Source organism: Triturus cristatus, chromosome 4_1 (genome assembly GCF_964204655.1).
Source record: "Triturus cristatus chromosome 4_1, aTriCri1.1, whole genome shotgun sequence".
Taxonomy (NCBI): Eukaryota; Metazoa; Chordata; class Amphibia; order Caudata; family Salamandridae; genus Triturus; species Triturus cristatus.
The window spans coordinates 638301999-638321889 of NC_140585.1; positions in this window are offsets into that span (position 1 = coordinate 638301999).

A 19891-nucleotide genomic window follows, 5' to 3' on the forward strand; every position below is an offset into this window, starting at 1 on the left:
TTTCACACTGGATAATCTAAAAAGCTCAATTTTTTGTCTTGCCTGAAATGCCTTGTTTGTTTTGTTAATGTCAATGTTCGTTCTGGACACAGGACTGTGTCCCACACGTATTGTAAATTGTAAATGTAACTTCAATTTGAATAATTAAATTGGTTGTCCGGCTGGACTTCCAGAATATAGCATCGATTCTGAACTATATTTATCTGTACATTACTCTATCCATTTGAGGATCATTGTTGTTTGTATTGTACGATTACCCAAGGTCCTCAATTACCTTCTTGGGTTCCCTTGTTCTATAAAAATCTGGGTACCTAGTGGCATGGTTCACCACCACCAGGATAAATCTGTGCCCTGATGCTGTCTGAGGATCCAAAGGACCAACTATATCAATTCAATTTCAGCTTTATTTCGACTTATTTTGTCATAAAAGCAACATACATAGATATTAAAAGAACATATATAATACACAGTCCAAATTCCAGGCAATAAAGATGGAGATCAATCACATTAAATTCTATCACAGCTATGCTAAAAACATATAAATTAATTAAAAGCCAGATAATGTTTAAAAGATTATTATAATACATTTTGAAAGGGGAAAGGAATAAAATTCATAGTGTCTGACCAAGCAAGAAGGTTATCTAACCAGCCTTTAAATATTATAGCTTACATCCTTTCTGATTCCTTATGAGATATACATTAAACAGGAATCTACTTAAGCTGAAAACTATTATTTGTGAAGTATTTGCTTTGAGTGTACGTTCTGCCTCTTTGAAAAACCTAAACCCCATGTTTATACACAGGGGTTTAATCCATCAAACTCTTGGCTTTTTGTAAACAGGGCAGAAAAACAGTAAATGGGCATCATTTTCTTTTGCTTTTTGTGAACAAAGGGTACACAATCCACTATCATCTTCATTGCCCCTCCAACTACTAGTATTTGCAGCAATCTGTAAGACCCCATACCTAAATTGTAAATACAGTGTTTTAGCTAGTGGTGGTCTTATCTTGTCCATGAATTGTTCGAATACGGGAGTATCCTTAACGGACAAGAATTTCTGTGTCAATATACCTAGTGTACCCAAGCTTTTTAAACCACTGGGAAATATGTTTTAGCCAGGGAATACATTTATATTCATCAATCCTAATTATTTCTAACAGTCCATTCTTATAGTCGCTCAACTCAGGGGTTGTCCATAATCTAATCCAATAGAGTAATGGCCTTAATGTGGCTTGATGATCAGTTCTTTTAAGATTGATATCCAGAAAAACTGGAATTATCGGTGTTCTTACTGGTATTTTAAGTAGCCTGCGTATGAAGATATTCTCTTCCTTCCTAAAAGTGTTGTTGCAGGAGTAACCCCAGACCTCAGCGCCGTAGAGTGCTGCCGATTGGGCCTTAGCTTTGAATAATTCTAGTGCCGGCGTAATTGATTTAGATTGGCTATTGCCGTGCACCTTTAGAATAGGCATTAGATTTTGTTTTAAAATTAGATTACTTTTTTCCAATTGTCCTTTCCAATGGGGCATACTATCCAGCATAATACCCAGGTAATTAAAACTCTCGACGTATTCCAATTTCTGGTTTTTTAGGGCCAGATTCTTTCTAAAGGATTTCTGAGGGTTTATGGACATATATTTTGTTTTGGATGAGTTAATTTCTAGCCCCTTTTCCACACAGTAATTATTAAAAGTGTTTACTAGGTTTTGTAAGCCTTGCGGGGTTTGGGAGATGAGGATTGTGTCATCAGCAAAAAGTAATGCGGTGACCGCCTCATCTGCTAATTTCGGGGAGTCATGTTTACAGTCTTTTAGATAATTAGGTATATTATTGACATATAAAGAGAAGAGTGTGGGCGCCAGCACACACCCTTGGCGGACGCCCCGATCCACAGGGATATCTTTCGAAATTTCTCGTCCCTTGCCCCATCTAACTCTAGCATAATTTCCTGTGTGGAGTCTAATTATTTCCTTGAGTAGCTCACTGGGGACTGCCATATCATTAAGGGTGGACCATAGTAATTTACGGGGTACAAGGTCAAATGCAGCCCTTAGATCGATGAATGCTACGTACAGGCTTCCCTTTCTTATATTAATATATTTCCAGCAAATACACATGAATCTAAACACTTGATCCACTGTGCTAGTTTTTAACCTAAATCCTGCTTGGTATTTAGTTAAAATCTGTTCCTCTTTTATCCACGTTAAAAGTCTATTTAAAATATGTCTGGCGAAAGTTTTTTGTAAAAGATCAATTAAACTTATCGGGCGGTAATTTGCTGGATCATAACGATCCCCTTTCTTAAAAATTGTAACGATTTCAGCCCCTTTCCATGATTCGGGAATTGGTGTCCCAGCCACTATAGAATTACATAAGAAGTTAATGTAGGGTCCCCAAATTTCTACATCATGCTTTAACAAGTCACCGGGAATTTTGTCGGGGCCTGGTGCTTTGCCCGTTTTAATAGCCTGTAGTGCCTCAACAGTTTCTTCTAAACTAAAATCTAGACGAGTATTATTATCAAGTAATCTATTAATCTCTTGGTCCTTCGTGGCCATCTCCTCATTGGTGTTACAATATAATTTAGAGAAGTGATTGCACCAGGTTTTTTCATCGAGGTATATGTCCCTGGATGATCTGCCTTTTTTATTTCCCTTGGAGATTAGATTCCAGAATGTGGCCTGATCTTTCTGGTGGGCTGCATTTAAGAGGTCATCCCAGAGAACATCGTCCCAGGCTTTTTTTGCTTCGGCCAAAGTCTTTTTATATGTTAATCTACTATCTTTAATTCCCTGGAAGTCCTTTAATTTTACAGCCTGAATCAGGTCAGTTTTAGCATTACGACAATCTTTGTTGTACCATTGGTTTGTTGTCGTTGAATGGTTACATTTCTGGCTCAAATCCTTTTTATAGATTTTACTTAAGTGGGGAGTCAATGCGTCTACTAATTTGTAATGTAAATCAAGGACATCCTGAGTACCTAGAACAGGCATTTGGCTTCCCTCCAATATATCGGCAAAGGAATTGTATATATTTGTCATCGTTTCATCCTTGGCCAGAATATAGGGCCACTTGATAGCACGCCTATTATTTGAGACCTGATGTTCTCCGACAGGGCTATTTAGCATTGTTATCATATTTGTTTTAGGTGCGAAAGGTTCTGAATGTAACCATAGTTGGAGGGGGAAGTGGTCACTCTCTGTTCTATGGTCTATTTTAAAATCTATTATTAGATACCATAGACTGATGGAGACCATTAGAAAATCTATGTGAGACCTATAATTTCCCCTACCAAAAGTTGGAGCCGCCGGTCTATCAGACTGAAAGCGGCCATTACACGCCCTTAAATCATGATTTACTGAAGTTTGTAAAATCTGCATAGCTGCTCTTGAATTTTTTACCATATTATTGGACTCTAAGGGAAGGACATTATTAGCTATGTCCTGTTCTTCAAATAAAGTATCCAAGCCCAATATTGGCTCGTATTGGCAATTAAAATCTCCTCCAACAATTACCTGCTTGCTTGGACTTAAAGTATTTAAAAAGGAATCAAGGAGGACTATCACCTGTGAATCTTTACTATGGGGATGCGGTCTATTATATACATTTAATAAGTATATAATTTCTTTCCCCGTAGTTACCATTTTTAGTCCCATTATATCAGGGGAATCAATCGACAGTGATGTAATATCTACCTCCATCGTAACCCTTACCCAAATCACCAGGCCCCCAGATGCTCTTCCTCTCGCTGACGACACTGCTCCACGACTGAAAGTTCTGTAACCCAGTCTATGAGGTATATCTATGGCCCAGGTCTCCTGCAGGAGAATGATGTCAAAATTCTCAGTGTAAGAACACCAAACCTCATCCTGCAAGTTCCTAGATACCCCTGCTATATTCCATGTTATTAGTTTAACAGATGGGAATTCAACTGCACCATCCGCAATAATATGTGGGACAGTATTTTCATGCGGAGGTGGGTTTGCGGTAGTTAGCCCCCCAATCTTAGTATGCTTGGTACCACATTGTCTATTCTCACCCAAGCCAGCAATAGTTATCCTTGAATTTATATAGGTGTCCGTAGTTGTCCTAGGATAGGGTGTCTGAGTATCATGTGCAATTACTGGGATCTCCAACCTTATTTGGATGGTTTCAACATTAGGTTCCACTATGGTCGGAGTCCTGTCTCCACCTTTAGTTGCTAACTTAGTCTCCACATCTGACACATAGGCTGGGGTTAGTCAGTCATTTAGATCCAAGGTGCTTAGTGCCAAGTACCTATTGTTTGTATTGGTCTGAAAAGGTGGGCCTTGGATATTGTTTTGGGATATACTTAAAGTATTAATCTGTTTATCCCTAGCTAAATGCTGATAAAAGTAGCCTAAAGGATGTACACCCACACTATTCTCTCTCAGTGCCAATGATGCTGCTCTAAGTAGTACAGTCGCCACGTGTTGAGGGTGTTTAAAATTAACAATTATGCAATCACCTTTGCAAGTTTTCCTGGCACTCCCGATCCAGGGGACCCGTCTAGTTGATAGTATCTGATCTGAATAGTTGACGGGAAACCCACAATTGTGGTTTAGCCAGGAGACTGTTTTCCGTTTAAGGGAATCATGTGATTCGTTTTGTACATTAGACTGCATATTGTCTAAGGGTGGCACATTTGTAAGTACTATAACATATGGTTCACACTGTGGGGGTAAATTGGTAGGGCGAATTTTCTTGGCTTGAACCGTTGTCCAACCTGTAGAAAGTGGTTCTGCATTTGGGGCATTAGTTTTATCCAACATCTGGTTGTTTGGTATGGGATTAGGTGGAAGGGTATTCTCTTTAATCGGGACTTGTACATTTCTTCCCTCTTGCTCCATTGTCCCACCTTGTGGATTGATCTGAGTATCAATTAATGTAGAAAGAGAGCCACCTAGTCTAAGCACTTCTGCTGATAGTATATCTATTTTCTCAACTAGTGGTTTAACCACAGCCTCTAATTTGTCCTCAAAGGCCTTAATAATACAGGACATAGTGTTTGTCGTCGAAAATATATCAGTGCCACAGTTTTTGGTCATAGTTCCCTTTTGGCAAAAGGAATTTTTGGGAGTAGTTTCACAGTTCAATTTGTGCTGTGCCCCACCTCGCTTTGGTATCGTTTTTCTACATTCCCTTACAGCCCTTTTTTTTGGGGAGCATGCTAAATGATGATCAGTTTTTGGTTCGTCCGACAGATTCAAAGGTGTAGCGTTGGAGTCTGCAGACGTAAGTAGAGGACATTCTGAGACAACAGGAGACTCAGGTAGCGCCATAAACTCTGTTAGCAAACATTCAGCGGCTAAGACATTAGGTGCCACAGTATTTACATTAGCATTAGCAGCATTACTTAGAGAACCTAAGTCAGTAGTAGTAGTATTTTCGCGACCCAATGATTTCCTTCTGTCTTTATTAATTTGGCTTACTACTTTCACAAGGTAGTTATCCATAGTGGAATTGTTTTTTACCATGGATTAATAATATGGGGCACAGTTTAGTTCAAAAGCCCGATTACTAGCTATCTGTGATTGCCCTAATTGCCCTGATCTTAGGGATATATTACTTAGAATATTTCGAGCACCACATTTGCAACACAATAAAATATAAATTGTAAGTTGGAGTACACACAAGATAGGGAATGACGGCTATCCTCTTATATAAATTATATATCTTGGGTCAAAATGGTAACTGAAAGCTCTATCTATTTGCTGTTACTGAGTAAAAACGGATCAGGAGCTTCTGGCAGCAAGAGATAGTAAGAACACGGAGCAAGCCGGCAACCAATTAGTCAGAGTTCAGATTTTGTCCAATATTGGGGGGAGAGGCCTTCTAACGAACTCGTAAGCCTGCCTTCTAGTTAATGCAAGTCACAAACTTACATGCATAGGTAACTGAAGTGCAGCAGGTGATATGCTACAGGGTATATCCAAGCGTAAGTGTTCACTTGCCTTAGAGAGGTGGCCCAGCCCTGCCTCTGTCTGCCCCTGACGGCCACAGACGGCCCACCCTCTGCCCGGGCTCAGCCCGGCGTCGCCCGCGCGCGTCCCGCGACACGGAGGGAGCCTCTGTATTTATAGCACCTCCGGGCGCGGAACAAGCCGGAAGGAAGTCCTGGCCGGTGCTAGGTATGCCGGGAGCTGTAGTTCCCCCCCCCCACTGCGGCCAGCGTTCACGAGTGGCGGCGAGGGGAACCAACAGCGTGTGCGTCCCGTCCCTGGTGGTCCAGCAGTGTCCAGCGGTGTCTGCAAAGAAGGTAAGTCCCCCACTCCACCGAGGGAGCCTCTGTATTTATAGCGCCTCCGGGCGCGGAACAAGCTGGAAGGAAGTCCTGGCCGGTGCTAGGTATGCCGGGAGCTGTAGTTCCCCCCCACTGCGGCCAGCGTTCACGAGTGGCGGCGAGGGGAACCAACAGCGTGTGCGTCCCGTCCCTGGTGGTCCAGCGGTGTCCAGCGGTGTCGGCCTCTCCAGCTCCCTGCCTCTGCTCCACCCTCTATATCAATCCCAACCCTCTCAAAGGGAACCCCCACCACAAGTAGTGGTAACAGGGGTGCCTTTGTGGTTCCACCTGCCTTTCCACTGGTTTGAAAGCTGACATAGGAGCAACAAAACTCCTCGGTGTCTTCAGAAATGTAGGGCCAATGAAAGTGAGGAACAATTCTGTCCCAAGTCTTGTTTTGGCACAGGTGTCCTGCTAGAGGAATATTATGGGCTAGTGTCAATAGGAAGTCCCTAAACCTCAAATGTATTACCAACCTCCTGGAAGCACCAGGCTTGGGGTCTCTACTCTCTGAGTAAAGGAGTCTATCATCCCAATATACTTTATGGGACCCACTAGCATTCCCAGCAGCCTCATCAGCAGCTTGCTTTCTGAGGGGTTCAAGAGAGGTGCAGCTCAACTGCTCCTGGCTCATATCTGCCCGGGAAGGGCCCCCAGTCCCCAGGAACTCAACCTGATCAGGCTCAAGCTCCTCTGGGACAGTTCCTTCTTCAGGTCCAAGATCATCTCCCTCAGGAGGCTGATCTATATTCTGAGTCCGGGGGGGAAGGCACTGCCTTAACCCTACTGCTCCTCCTCTTGGGAGGCACCTGGTCCATTCTACCACAATCCAGGGCCTGTTCAGTGTTTGACATTTTGGCCTGTGATCTGGTCACAGTAAATACATGTGTAGGGATTCCTAGCATTTCTGCATGTGTCCTGAGCTCCACTTCAGCCCAAGATGAAGTTTCTAGATCATTACCAAGCAAGCATTCAACAGGGAGGTCTGCACTTACCACAACCTTTTTTAGACCAGTTACCCCTCCCCAGGAGAAATTAACAACTGCCAAGGAATGGTCTGTCCTAACATTGCTTGCATTGGTCACTTGGTACATTTCACCAAGTATAATCTGCACAGGAGCCACAAGATCTTTTGTCACCCTTGTGACACTTGCTCCTGTGTCCCTGAATGCCAAAGCCTCTTTTCCATGTATCAAAGGCTGCTCTCTGTATTTGCCCATGTTACTGGGACTCACAAAGGAGAACAAATCCATGCCTCCATCACAGATCAGGACAGCCTGAGTTGGAACTCTGACTAGGCCAGAGTCCATCTCAGAACCCAGGGTTAACCCTACTACACCCTTATTCTGAGAACCACCAATTGTAGCTGCACTAGGGGGAAAAGTTTCCTTAGGGGCAATGGTGGCTGGAGTCGAGTCTTTGGACTTTGTACAGTCACTAGTCCAATGGATTTTCTGCTTACAGATTTTACACCATGGTTTTGTTTGGCCTTTACCTTTGTTAGATTGGGACTCCCCCCAGATGCAAATTTTTGGGGACCTTGAGAAGACTTCTGGTCTTTACCCTTTTCCCCACCCTTGTCGGAGTTCTTTGAATCTTGCTTCTTTGGGTCACCACCTTGGTTCTGAACCTTCTGCTTCACCCTGGTTCTGACCCATGTGTCTGCCTTCTTTCCCAATTCTTGGGGAGAGGTCAGATCAGAGTCCACCAGGTACTGATGCAGCAGCTGATTTTGACAATTATTAAGGATCTGCTCTCTCATAATTAAGTTCTACATCCTTTGAAATCACACACCTTGCTGCCAAGTAACCAGCCCTCTAGAACCTTAGTAGTACAATCTACAAAGTCCACCCAGTCTTGATTCTGTGCCGTCTAGGTATCCCTGAACTTTAACCTATATTGTTCAGTGGTGAGGCCAAACCCATCAATCAGTGCACTCTTCAAGCTTTTGTAATCATCAGCATCCTCTTCTCTTACAGTGAGGAGCTTATCTCTACCTTTGTCTGCAAACGAGAGCCACATGATTGCTGCCCACTGCTCCTGGGGGACCATCTGTACTTTACAGGCCCCTTCCAGTGCAGTAATCCATTTGTGGATGTCATCCCCACTCTGGTAGGGAGGGACAATCTTGTTTAGGTTTCTATGGTCATGAGACCTCTCCCTAAAAATTGGGATGTTGCTGCCACCATGGGACTCTAGTCCCAATTTCTTTCTAGCTCTATGAAGCTCTAGAGACTCCCTTTCTATGGCGATCTGCTCTCTTCTGATCCTAAGCTGAGCTTCCTCATACTTGAGCAGTCTCTCTTTCCTCTCATGAGAGGATTCCCTCCTATGAGAGGAAACAGAGGTCCCTATGGAGGTGTCAGAATGGTTAGACTCCTGAGAAGGATATCTTGACCTTCTAGGCACACTCCCAACTCTTCCTGGTGGAGTAAAGAGAGGGCCGCCATGGCCATCTTCCTCATCTTCAGGGGGAGTTGCATTGTCCAGGTTAATATCATAGTCATCTTCCTGGCCAGCTTCAGAGGTTAGGTCATGGGTATTTTCACCCCTAGGCCTTTCCTCATCTGCTGCCCCACCCACTCTGCCTACCCCTTCAGATCCCGAGGTCTTTCTGAGATCATCCAACAGCAGTACCTCTATGAGGTGTTGGGTGTTTGCACTTTTTCCTGTCTTCAACTTCCTAGTACTACACAATGCTCTCAATTCCAAGAATGGGAGTTTGTCATACTTGGAGGCTCGAAGCCCATTGGCTTCTGGCAGGGACCCACTGGTTCCTGGCCTTGAAGACATCACTAGTGAGGTGTGGTGTATACACCACCTACTCTAGTGTGGCCTACTAAACTCTCTTGAGTTGTAGAAAGGGTGTGCTAAGCCCTTGACACACAACTTTAAGTTCAGTAGAACTTAGTGTAGTTTAAGCTTGTATTATATGTACCTTAGGTACCTTTACTGGTTTTCAGTTAGTCACTCAATTGAGATTATCTGATAAAACAATGGCAAGCTTGAATCCCAACCACTGCACACCAATGTGAGAAGTTGGCCTGGTATATGCTGTCCACTAGTTATAGTGGGCACCTTGCACCAGTCCAAACAACCCCTTATTGCTGATAGGTTAAAGACAACCTTTATTAAAAGCTATCCTAGTGGTAACTATGGAGAACAGCCTTCAGGCTAAGTCTTGAAGGAATGTAAAGCAGCTTGTTTAACCAGTCTATAATCTCTTGAGTGGCTAAATGAAAGGAGGCCACACTATGTATATATATAAAATATATGTATTTATTACTAAACACACCCCTCTAGTCTCTTTATGAGGCTAGAGGAAAAAGCACATAAGTTACACTTCAAATATTACAGTGAATTAGCACAATACACGTTAGGCCCTAGGGGCGGACCAAACCATATACTAAGAAAGTGGTATAAGAACCATGACTTGACTAGACACAAGGCCTAGAGCCTGTGGAATTGCTGGGACACCAAGGAACCACCCAAGGTAGTGACACAGGGGACCCACAGGGGACGTGTGCAGTGTGAGAACACAGCCTCAAGCTCCCGTTAGCTTCTATGGGGAAAGTCGCGGTTAGAATTTTAAAGTTTAAGGACACTTAGAGGTAGACTAGGAACAAACCCTTTTGGACTTAGATGGTTCTAGGGCCAACACCCACGGGAGCACCGAAGTACTTGTGTTACCTCACCCAGGGAAGCCGGGTGCATAGGTGTCAAATGGTGTCGGGTCGTGTCGTCGTTTTCAATAGCAGGAGACTGAAAAGTGCTGATGCCGGGATGAGGAGAAGTGTCTGAAGAGATCCAAGCCTGGATCAAAGATGTGAAGAACCTGAAAGCAGAGGGGACAGAGTCTGGGTAACTTGCCAGTGACCAGGGGCACGATAGAAGAATGCCTACCGATGTCGATGCTTCAGGTGAGAAGAGGGGAAGCTTGATTCTTCAGCCACGAGGACCAGGAGGCGTCAAGGATGAGCATGAGCTGTCCCACGAAGGATGTCAAGTGCTGCAGCGTCAGTGCCCCGATTGGACACAACAAGCCTTGGCAACAGCAACCCACGCAGGAAGAGAAGAAATGCTTCGGTGCGGACCAGCACGGTCCTGGGGACTCCCCAAGCAATGGAGAGTCAGGGCACATCTGGACCGACCCACCAGTCAACGGACCAGGGATCGCTAAGGAGCCTCGAGCGAACACACAAAGGGCGGGCTCACGGAACACTTGTGGAGTGTAGGCCAGCAATCTTAGGTGGAAAAGGTGCTCGGGGTCTGGGCTATGAGTAACCCAATGCACAGCCTCAAAGGACGTCGAGAAGCTGATGCACTTGCAAATGTGCACGGTGTCCAGGGGTTCTGGTTCCACGGTAACCACAAAGGCTTCGGGTCTCAGCTTTGCTGAGGACTCGGGTCAGCCTCTGAGAAGCCTGGAAACCCACCTCCTGTGTTGCAAAGTCTTTGGCGTCCGGTGGGAGTTTCAGGGAAGCAGACCGGACAGATGCATCTTTGGTGCCTGCCAAGCAGGGGAGTAACTCCTTTACTCCAAGGGAGATTCTTCGGTCATCTAGTCGTGTAGATCATTGAAGTTCCGGGATTTCTGTAGCAGAGTTTCATCCAGGTGTAATCTAAAGTCCTGTAGTCAGGGGTTCCTATGGGAGGGTTTGGAAAGAGGGATGGCTACACCCATTTCCTTTGTCCAGTTTCGTGCCAGGGCAGCCCCTGCAACTGGTTTGAGCTGAACTATGCACAGGGTCACCAAATGTGCCCCCAGTGCAGCCTTCAAAGCAGTCCTGGAGTGCTCCCACCCAGCCCTAATCCACTAAGGCCTGTCTGGGAGGTGGTAACACCTCCCTGTGACAGGAAACCTATTGTCCAGGCCTCCCCTGCCGGAGTTTCGGTCAGCAGCAGGAGACCAGACCCGTGTCTGTGGCTGGCAGCCTCCATTTTCTGATGCCAGGGCTCTGTTAGCTGGTACCGGGTATACCGGTGCTGTCATGTCTCTCCCTCTAGAAGGGTGGGATCATACTCCAAACACAACATGTTTCTGCGCAGCCAGTCCAAAGTTAGCATTTACCGTTTGGTTATAATGCAATTAAGAGTATATGGTCAGGCTGCATCGCAGACAACCCCGGAGAAGAGATTCCGAAGGCTGCAGAGGGGCTCAGCTCATGCATGGGCACCCTCTCACACAAAACCAAGCACCCTGCCTTCAGGATTGATAAGGCCTGCCATAGGGGTGACTGATAGGTTTATATGTGCAGTGATAGGTGAGATATAGTGAACCTATATCTCAGTAAGGGGTGCATGCACCACCTTACCCAGGCTGCAGTAGGAGACCTGTGGTGTCATTTTGGAGGGCTTCCCAGGGGTGGCATAATACATGCTTCAGCCCCTGGTAGGCCTCTGGGGCACCTATGCCCTGGGTATATAGTATACCATATACTAGGGACTTATAAGGGCACCCCAGAATCCAATCTGAGGTGTACCTAAGGTACTAGGAATCAATTTAGAGAGGAAGCAGCTAGGCTGGGGTCCTGAATTGCAGGGCCTCAGCCAGACTAAAGTCGAAAAACAGTGAAACATCAGTAAAAAGTGGGGGTAACCATAAGAAACAGATCCTACTCTCCTACACCCACCCTACCTACTTCTAAATGAATGGTGGTCACATCTCTCCTTCACAGGAAATCCTTTGTCCAGCTTCCCCTGCATAAGCTAAGCTCATCAGCAACAGGGCAGAACACTCTCTAGAGCTGGCTGCAGAGCGGGCTGGCAGGCAGACTCTGTAAGCCTACACAGGTAGATATTGGGTGTTCCTCTAAGGAGGCCACAGTACATGGTATCATGCAACTAACACTGGAATTTGTTAAGTTGCCTGATTCCAGCATGTTTGATACCAATCATGACCAGGTTCGGAGCAGCCATTATGTAGTTGGACATCTTGACTTGCCAGTGTCCACTATATACTTTAAAATGGCTGTCCCACACTAACAAAGTTCATAGAATGGAGCCCAGGGTTTGTAGGGGTAACCGCACACTTAGTACCATGCACCCTGCTCTTGGACTAAAGGGCCTACCCTATAGGTTAAAAGTATAGTGACCGGTAAATAAGGAAAGTGAACGGTGCATGCACCATTTCACACAGACTGTGACAGAAGCTCTGCAGACATAATTTGCCTGGACTCCCATGGGTGGCACAATACATGCTGTACCCCATGGGAGACCCCTGTTGTACCAATGTTGTGGGTATCTCAGTACCATATACTATGGACTTACAGTGGTACCCCAGTATGCCAATTGTAAAGTGTACAAAGTACTTACCATCAAATTTAGAGGAAAGAGCACTGCCACTGGGGTCCTGGTTGGCAGGATCCCAGTGAACTACAGTCAAAACATATTGACTCCAGGCAAAAAGTGGGAGTATCTATGCCAAAAAGATCCTACTTTTCTGCACAGCCCCTTTCCTGAAGTCTAAAACTTCCAAAATGTGGACAAGACGTTGTTGGAGCTGGTAGAGAATTTGTTCTGAATGAAATCTTGAAGGTGACAATCAGGAGAAGCATAACTGGGCAAGGATTACATTCCTCAACGCTATAGACAATCCAACATGGCAAATATGGAGAGAAAGGATCAAATTCAAAGCCCTCGTTGTCTTTTTTAACCCCTTCAGCGCGGCGGGAATTCCCCCGCGGTGCTGAAGGGTTCGAGCACGGGCGGGGCCATGACGGAACGGTTCCGTCATGAGCACAGCGCAAACGATGCTCATGACGGAACCGTTCCGTCATGGGCATGGAAGGGGTTAAGGCACTTCATGGAAAAGGTGCTGGCTACCATTGCAAATAAGTTAATCACCACATCCCAGCACGGTATCTAAGATCCTCCTCCTCTGACCTTGCCCGTACTCCTAAAGTACGCTTGGCCCGGATGGGTGGCAGATCATTTGGTTTCCTGGGGGCAAAAGCTTGGAACAGACTCCTGGCCACTTTACAAGCCATCTCAGATACTTCAGTCTTTAAGAAACACCTGAAAACGTGGCTTTTTAGAACTTAGCAGTGTATTTCTAGCTCCCACACCATTTCTGTCAGAGCCGGGACACTCTTTTGAGTAGCTGTAGCGCCGTAACAATTTCGGTTCATTCATACATTTATTCAACCAGAAAAAACTCAGAAAGGTTGTGATCTGAGCAGTACGGGCAGGAGATCACTGACGTCCCCTGATGACTTCAAGAGTGCAGCAGTAGAAAGGGATCCTCCTGTATATACAGCAATCTCCGGATGAACCAGGGCCGGAGAGGCATTGGGCTGGGTGAGGAGCAATAAGGGAAAAGTAACCGTATGGGGAGACATCCCCAGGGAGAGAGATGGAGAATGGTAAGCCACAGGAGCTCCACAGTGAGCTGACAACTACTGTACTGCCAAGACAAGGCAGCAAATGGGTTAAGCAGAACAAAAATTATTTTTTTAATACCGCTGCCTGGAATAAATAGGGTTAAGGAGCAGAAGATAATGCAAATCTCTGGCTGGAGGTAGCTCAGAGACTCTGGGGTGGAGTGTGGAGGGGAGACGAATGACAGCACTTAAAAACATTTTGTGCAAATTAGCTACTGTGGAAAAACCGACAGCTGTGTTGAAACCCTCCTAGAAAGGATGGAAAGTCAAATGATTTATATGGAGAGGTCTGTGAGAGTGCTTGAAGATGGACTTCAACACACAGAGGACCAAGTGAGTCGTGTGGAGGAAGCAATGGCGGGACCAGCCAAATTTATGAGCAGAGTGTCCAATGCAATATTAATGCTAGATGATAGGGTTGAAGCCATGGAGACCGCACAGTCCACAGCCCAAATATGAGTTGTTGAATGTTCATTGATGTAGAATAACAAATCTTGTCACAGAGGTGATAGAGTGATTTTTAAAAGAACATCTTCTCCCTCATGAGCATGATGACACTGACATTGTCAGAAAGACTTGCAGTCTCCCCTCAAAAGCTGTGGAGTACACACGAAGGAAACTGGAGGGACAATTATAGTAGTGCTGAAAGAGATGGACCTTTGAGACCAGATTTTACAAGTAGCTGCATTGTTTGAGGAAGAATTTAGCAGGGATGGATATAACATTTTGCTCTTTCCTGATCTAAGTATGTCCACATACGTTAGACATAAAAAGCTGCAGATGGAACTGAGAGGATTGTTAGATTTGGTAGTTAGGGCTTCCTTCTGGTACCCCACATGGTTGAAAGCCCTTTAAGAGGGGAAATCTTATGTTTTCATTTAAGTGAAGGCTACTCAGGCTTTTCATGATTCACCAACTTCATTGCACCCTGCGCTCTCGCCTCCATACACTACATCCTCCTTAGCAACCTCAGCTTTCACCTGTACAACTCCAATGAAAAAAACACCTCATCTCGGCTGGAGAACCTCGCCACCGTTAGACTCAAACAATGAGTCACCTCTTCAACCCACTCAGCCAGACATACACTCAATCCCATCTTCCCCGCCAGCGACAACATCACCTTCAGCCACACCACTGAGCTCCTGTGGAACGACCACCACTGCATCCACTTCTCCTTCATCAAACCCACCGTACACCACCACGCTCACCACTAAACTTGATGTTGGAACAAGTTCACAGAAGAACAGATCACTGCCTGCCTCAGCAAAAAAAAAACACCGACATCCATGAACGCCGGTACCTCAGCACGCAGCCTCCATCGATGGATCTCCAACTGCGCCAACACCCTGGCTCCCCTGAAGAAAGTGTTAGGCAAGCAACACCCCAAGAAAGCCAGCTGGTTCTCTCCAGCCCTTCATGAGTCCAGACACACCTGTAGACAGCTCGAGAAGCGATGGGGGAGCAGCAAAACCCCGGAAGACCACTAGGCCTTCAAAACCACCACAGTCACTGCACACCACAACCTCATTTGAACAGGACGAGGAGGAGGAGGAGCCTGATAATGGCTGGGTGGACGTGATTCCACCCGGCTTATGGTCCGCGTCAGTGCCCGGAGCGCATAAGAACCTTTAAAAATCACCAAACCGGCTCCAGAGGCAGCGGGAACGCAACCGACTTGGTGGAGGCTGAGCGAGTGCTGTCCACGCTAGGGAAAGACCCCTTTTGAGACTCCCCGGGGCTCCGTGAGAGTTATGGCAGTGCTACACAAAATGGAGGCTGCCGTGTCCGGAGGACTGAGGAGCCGCTAATTGCCCAGGCGCCATACCGGAGCAGAGGGGAAAGTCCAGTGGCGCTCGCGTTACAATTGGGTTCTCAGGAGGAGCGGTGTCCGGGAGGCTATGCTGCATGATCGGAGCAGCTTCAGACCGCAACTGGAGGAGCTTGTGGAGGGTCTTTGCTGCGCTCACGTGGTCCCAGTGAGGGTGCAAACTGTACATCCGGTGAGGAGGAGAAGCGCTGCATAGACATGATATGAGCAAGAGGCAGCGGAAGCAATTTCTAGACAGGTCAGCCAGTCTCAAGCTTGCAACAGCAGCAAAATGGATCCATGCCTGGCCGTACCTGACCCCAAATTGGCGGTCGACATGCTTCTGAAGATCGTATAATTGAAAGGGGTGAGGCTGCGGTGCTGCATTAAAGAGTCTCAGCGGCAACAAACTCCACAATGCAGCAGGAGGGATACAATGAAGGAGGAGATTGGTGCCTCCCACATAGGTCATCAAACACTGATAGCAACCAGCAGTGGACTGTGCAAGGTAGAAGCAACCAAGATTTCGGTGGAGTAACAGCTCGAAGCTGGAGCTTCACCAGATGAGGCCCAAAATTAGCCTGGGTCCCCCTACCACTGGGATCCTGCTCAAATTCCCAACACTCACCACTGCTGCTAGGAATGGGGGTGATCTGCGGACTTTGGAACTGTCCCTGCCGCTTCTCCTCTCTCCTCTCTTGACCTGGGGGTGAGCTGGAGGATGAGGCAGACGGCATTTACCGGCAACACCGTGACTGTTGCTCTTGATGTAACTTTGACGATGCCCCCTGGGCTGAAACCCTAACTGTCTATACCTACTGAGGTGCCCAAGCAACTTTTGCTGATGCCTGGTGGAGCTGTCCTATGCAGCTATAGAAGAGTTTGGCTCTGGTTCACCCCTCGGCCGGAACCTACTCAGTCAGACATTGTTTTTCTTGCCTCCCCGTTGTGTTTTCCTTCCTGCTTTCCCTACCCCTATTTAGCATTCCCCCTATACCTTTTCAATCACCATAAGACGTGCGTACGTGCTAATAACTCACATTATTGTGTAATCTCATGTTTGTTTCTCATATGACTATACTTGTCTATGTAATTATGTAACATGTAACTCACTGATCCTCATGTAAAGCACTTTGATACCTCTGGGTTTAGCCAGCGCTATAAAAAACTTTGCAAATAAATAAACTAAATAAATAAACATAAAGGAAAGGATCAAAGCCAGCACACTCAACTGTAAAGAACTCTGTGCCATGGTCTAAGAAATTATGAGACCCAGCACAGAGACAGCGGACATCCCTCCCTCCCAAAAACTCTGCAACAACCTAGGTACCTTCTTCCACCACAAGATTAAGGAGACATACAACAGTTTTGACAGCCTTGATACCCAGGATCTTCTCACCCCACCCACAACACCTGCACCCAATGACACTGGACCCCAGCAGAGCCTCCTCAGCTGGACTCCCCTCACCACAGACAACACCCTCAAGATCATGAAGAGCATCCACTCCGGAGCACCCTTGGACCCCTGCCCACACTACACCTTTAACAGAGCCAGCACCACCATTGCCCCTAAACTCTGCAGCACCATCAACTGATCAATACTTTTGCCACCTTCCCAGAAGACTGGAAACACGCAGTGATCAAGTCCTTGCTGAAGAAACGTCAGACCCATCTCTCTTATCTCCTTCAACGAGAAGGCCATCAAGGCCCAACTTTCCGAGTTCATCAAAGCAAAACACATCCTGGACCTCTTCCAATCTGGCTTTCGAAGCAGCCACAGCATCGTGGCCACCCTCCTCGCTGCCACAGATGACATCCACATCCTCCTCGACCAAGGCGAAACTGCAGCCCTCATCCTCCTGGACCTATTGGCTGCCTTTGATACCGTCTCTCACTACACACTATGCACAAGACGTCATGACGCTGGCATCCGTGACAAAGCTCTGGAATGGATCTGCTCCTTCCTCACCTGCCGAACACAGAGAGTTAGTCTACCACTGTTCCACTTCGAACCCATAAGATCAGCTGCAGGGTGCCTCAGGGCTCTTCCCTAAGCCCCACTCTCTTCCACATCTACATGGCCCTGCTCGCAGCCATTGTCAGGAACCACAGACTCAATATCGTCTCCTATGCCGATGACACCCAGTTGATTCTCTCCCTCACCAACGAACCCACAGTAGCCAAGACCAACTTCCATGATGGGATGAAGGCTGTTACCACCTGGATGAAGTATAGCTGCCTCAAGCTCAACTCAGAGAAGACTGAAGTCCTCATTATGGGCTCCACGCTCTCAAATGACTCCTGGTGGCCCGCAGCACTTGGAGCCACTCACAACCACAGACCATGCACAAAACCTAGGCATCATCCAAGACTTCTTGCTCACCATTACCTGCCAGATCAATGCTGTCTCATCATCCTGATTCCACACGCTGTGCCTGCTCTGAATGATCTTTAAGTGGATCCCCATGAAGTAATCTAATAGTAATCCCAAGGGCCACACTTACCAGTATTAAGTCAATAATAAGCAGTTGGCAACGTAGAAAGTTCAAGCGTTTATTGGCCACAACAGAACTCTACATAGAGGAGCCTCATCGAACCTCACCCATCAGGTGCGCCGAGGAAGACTGCTGGCTCCTTGACAGAACCACACTTATATACATTACAGATTCAGCATACAAAGCATTGCAAGTGGAAAAGTACCAGTTAGTCCTAGAGCTCCTAAATGAGCTCATACCATCTGCCCGTATAAGGTTACTATCTTGTTCAAAGAAGGTCGGCCGGGTGACTCCCTTTCGTCTCGGGCACAGAGGAATTTAGCTTAGTACTCCCTACTCCAGATGTGACCTTGGGCCTCGGCTGTAAATACAATTCACCCTGTCTCTAGGCTGGTACGAGCTAAATCATACAGAAGGGGGTAGAGAGAGACAAGTGATTCGAAGCACGACCGTTCATGATTCAAGATGGCCACAGTATGGTTTTTCGGCCCTTTCTATCATGCAAGACACGGAGACACGAAGAGTTACTTTATAAAGCAGTCCTCAATGCATATGGAGTAGAAATACAGTCTAAGATACATTATGCTAACTACACATATTTGACTCGAATCCCACATCCACAGAGTCCAGAAAGATGGGCACCTACACACTCATTAGCAGCAGAATCAACTACGGCAATGCACTCTACTCTGGCATCACCCAGAAACTCCTCAAGAAACTGCAGAGCATTCAGAACGCCTTTGCCAGACTTCATACTCAATATCCCCTGTCACAGCCACGTCACTGGCTACATGGAGACCTCCACTAGCTTCCAGTCAACAAAAGAAACATCTTCAAGCTCCTCAAGCACACCTATAAATCTCTACATGACTTGGGACCTGCGTATCTTAACCCACCACCTCGCATTCCATGCACCCACCAGAGATCTCCACTCTGCCCAACTGGTTCTGGTTACCATCCCATGTATCTGCAAGACCACCGCCGGAGGAAGATCCTTCATCGATCTTGCATCAAAGACCTGGAACACCCTGTCTCTCCACCTCAGGCAATCACAATCACTGCCTCAATTCACAAAGGACCTTAAGACCTTGCTCTTCGACTGAACCACAGCGCCTCCGGCAGACCGGCTGTCCCTCCAGCATCTTGATACCCTTATGGGTGGTTAGTTGCGCTTTACAAGTAACCTGATTGATTGATTTATTGGTCAAAGAAGACCCTTAAGACTGGTGGGAAGAAGGACAATTCATAGATTGCTACTCATTGGTGAATGAATGGCTCAGTAATTTGAAAGCTGCTCTCATCGAGGTTAAATAATATTGTGGTATTTTGTCGCCTGCTTTCCCCCCTTTTGTTCTCTCTCTCTATTTTCTTACTTTTTATTTTAGTTATTTTATGTCCCTGTTTACCGGATTTTGAATTCTTCATACTTATGCTGATACACAATTTTGCAATATATCTTATTGTAAATGATGCAGATATGTCCAGTGGTGTTGTACGCCCTCATTTCATTATCTGCAGATTAGCAGGAATGAGACATGCTTAACATTGAAAATATGATTTAACTTTAATTGGGGCCTCAAATTTTTTCAGAGGCAAGCTGATAAATTACACTTCAAAACTATATCTTGAGAGAGTTATGATGTGGGGACCTTACATGTCACAAAGACAAAATAAATGAGAGAGAAAGGGCAAGAAAACAGAAATTATGAAAATGTAAAGAAAAAAAGCAGTGAAAGGAAAATGATGAGGAAGAGTGCAATAAAGAAAAATTAAGGAGGGCCAAAAAGAATGCTGATCAAGAAAAAAAGTAGAGATTTGAAGACCAAAGAAAATAGAAAGAAAGAAAAAAGAAAGAAGGGAAGAAGAAAGGAGGCAAAACGAAGTGAAGAAAGCCAGAGAGAA